This window comes from Egretta garzetta, unplaced genomic scaffold, assembly GCF_000687185.1.
Source record: "Egretta garzetta isolate BGI_Z169 unplaced genomic scaffold, ASM68718v1 scaffold38, whole genome shotgun sequence".
Taxonomy (NCBI): domain Eukaryota; kingdom Metazoa; phylum Chordata; class Aves; order Pelecaniformes; family Ardeidae; genus Egretta; species Egretta garzetta.
The window spans coordinates 3,140,780-3,143,908 of record NW_009260667.1 but is presented as its reverse complement, the minus strand read 5'-3'; positions in this window follow the sequence as shown (position 1 = coordinate 3,143,908).

Below are 3,129 nucleotides of genomic sequence, written 5' to 3'. Positions count from 1 at the left end.
CCATCAATAACCTTTGCATCTTTGCTGCCACTTGGATTACTGTCTGACACTTCCTCTGAGGTGGCAGACCAAAGGACCTCACTACCACACTGTCCCTCACACACTGGCGTGTCACCCCCAGGCTTATTTCTAGCAAGCCTGGTTTCATCCCCCTTCCCCTTCAAATCTAGTTTATAAAGCTCTTTCAATGAGCCCTGCTAACTTCTTGGCAAGCATCTTTTTGCCCCTTAGACACAGGTGTACCCCATCATTTGCCAGCAGGCCTGGTGTTGTGTAGGCCAATTCATGGCCAAAATAACCAAAATTCTGCTCCTCACACCAGGCTCGGAGCCAGGTATTTACTTCCTAGCTCTTCCTGTTCCTTCCCTCATCATTCCCTGTAATAGGAATGACAGAGGAGAACACTGCCTGTGCACCTGATCCCTTCACCATTTGTCCCAAGGCTCTGATAACTGTACAGGCCCCAAGGACCGAGTCAAACACTCAGACGAGTCAAGTTAACAAGGTCGATCTCAGGCACAGCAAAAATTTGAGAACATACATGTACTTTCAAAATCCCTAAAGCGGCAGGCCAGCTGTGACAAGACAAGGGGTAATGGTTTTAAACTAAACCAGGGTAGGTTTAGACTAGATATAAGGAAGAAATTCTTTACAATGAGGGTGGTGAAACACTGGAACGGGTTGCCCAGAGAGGTAGTGGAGGTCCCATCCCTGGAAACATTCAAGGCCAGGTTGGACGGGGCTCTGAGCAACCTGATCTAGTTAGCGGTGTCCCTGCTCACTGCAGGGGGGTTGGACTAGATGACCTCTAGGGGTCCCTTCCAACCCAAAACATTCTATGATTCTATGATTCTATGAAAGAAGAAAATGTGCTTATGAAATCAAAATGGGCTCCAGAAGCAACAAATGAACTGATTGTTATTTAGCCTGGGGAAAGTATTACTCTTTCCTCATCTGATTCAATGCAATGCTTCCCTCTGATTTACTGATTAGTGTCTTTCATTTCTAAATTATATTCTGTCTAAATTTAGTTACCGTAGAGAACAGTAAACCCAGCCTGAACACCTGGGCACTTGTTACAGGCAGGCTATTCTGGAGGTGGCAGTTCAGCACACCAGAACCAGCAATTAAAAACCACCTCCAGCACGTTCGGCTTTGCTAAGACTCGTGATGACAGTGCTCCGTTCATCAGGCAGCTCCTCTTCCTCTCTCCTTGCCTGCTCTGTACACGGAGACCTGGCCCTGCAGCTGGGAATAGAGACTATCTGGTTGACTGGCCACCCTGCTCGGGTACAGATGGTCATTTCTCCTCTATCCCTGCAATGCTGCAGTCTGACAGCGACCCACATTCTCATTCGAATTCACTGGGGAACTACAACTGAGAAACCAGAGCAGGTGGCGCAGGCTCCAACAAACTCAAGCGACCCGTTCTCGAGGACTTGCGAGGTGAGGCACAGCTACCCCACCTGGACGGTCGAGACTCAAACTTCATGTGTTTGTTCCCTGAGCATCAGGATCTACCCTGGCTCCACCACCCGCTTACAGAGGAGGCACAAGCACCCTTTGCAAGTGCCCATAACCATGTGTTATTCTTACAGCAGCGTTGTTACGGGACTGCTTCCTATGCCCAGCATGTCAAAGCACCAGCTTACCTTTTCTTGACGGTAGTTTTAAAACTCTACCCTAACCTCAGAGGCTCTAGCAAAAAAATGCCATAGCTGAGCTGTAATTCAACGTCAAGTAGTGCTGAAGTACGTCAGGATGCCCCGAGCCCACCTGGAGGTCAGCATGACCACGGCCTGAGGGCTGCGTAGGGAAAAGGCCCAACACCACTGCGGCCGTTCTCCCTCCGGGCAGGGGCAGGCAGCAAGCGATAGAGGCTGTGCGCTCTCCCCCTTGCGCTGCTGGAGAATGGGGCACAGAAAAAAAAAAAAAAGGGATGTTAGGCAGCGGTGAGGAACCTCAAAGCTTTAAAGAACTGGTACGTCTGAATACCCGTTTGCCACAGGAGACTTTATATGATTTCTGTGATTCTAGGAAGGTACCCGCCTTTCTTTAATGAAAACATTCTGTCACCACCTGTCAGGACTAAATTCAGGCAAAGAAAACAAGACAATATTGAACTAGAAGGCAGGATCTTGCAAAAACATCTGAGCTGATTCATCCCTTCCCCCCCATCCTACTCCGGGCACCATGCCGTGAATATATTAACTTAACGTGCCTGGGGATTTACATTAGATTACTATCCACCAGTGAGTCGAAATTCCTTTATTCCCCGCCATTGCCGTATTTGTGTAAGAGATGTACTGAATAAAACTAACTTCATCTTTTTCTTGAATTATTCCAATTTCTGTAGAGTCTGGCAGCAGAGGTGCCAAGTGCAAAAGCCTTGAGTATTCACTCCCACCTCTAGAACTGGTACACCAGCTACTAGGATATAAATCTGGGTGCCAGTCTCTTCTCCCAGGTAACAAGCAATAGAGCAAAAGAAAATGGCCTCAAGTTGTGACAGAGGAGGTTTAGGTTGGATACTAGGAAAAAATTCTTCATGGAAAGGGCTGTCAAGCACTGGAACGGGCTGCCCAGGGAAGTGGTTGAATCCCCATCCCTGGAGGGATTTAAAAGACATCTAGAGGAGGTGTTAGGGACATGGCTTAGTGGTGGACTTGGCAGTGTTAGGTTAATGGCTGGACTTGATGATCTTAAAGGTCTTTTCCAACCTAAATGATTCTATGATTTTTCTCTCAACATGTGTGAATTACCAGAGTATTACGTATGTAGATACACATTTTTGGTTGCTAAAGCCGCACTCCTCCTTTTTAGGATCTGAAAATGGTAGTTAAAAGAAATCACCTGTTATAGGGCTAAGTTACAAAACCCTCTTGGATAAAAAACCCTTTGGATCACATATAGAAAGAAGGAACAATAAATAACTGTCAGGAAACTGTGGTTTCTATTATCACCCCAAAGGCAGACATTTTGTTCTGTTCTGCATACCTCGATTTATTCTACATAGTTTCTGCAGGGGCGGTACTCAGGGTTACAGCCTAGAAAGCTCTCTGGTTACACTTCTCCCCAGTAACAATTAAGATCAAACTTTATCAATGTAATATAACACTTACCACTCTG